The following is a 260-nucleotide window of genomic DNA, read 5'->3' on the forward strand; positions in this document are numbered from 1 at the left end:
AATTAGGTGAAATGACAATCTACACCTCAAAGAGGTCATCACCGTTATCTTAACCAATCCGCATAACTGGTTAAGATATATGTCGTAGTTATGATGATCAATGAAAAATAACACGTGACATAAAGTAGTGAACTATATATTGAGTTGCTGTGAGCTTTATTTTATTTATTTATTTTTTATTTTTGGGTCAGTGTCACGTTAGTAAGAGTCCACTTTTTTTTTACGCGAAATTCCCTTATCCTATACGAGCTCTTCTGGGC

The sequence above is a fragment of the Juglans regia genome, chromosome 5 (genome assembly GCF_001411555.2).
Source record: "Juglans regia cultivar Chandler chromosome 5, Walnut 2.0, whole genome shotgun sequence".
NCBI classification, from domain to species: Eukaryota; Viridiplantae; Streptophyta; class Magnoliopsida; order Fagales; family Juglandaceae; genus Juglans; species Juglans regia.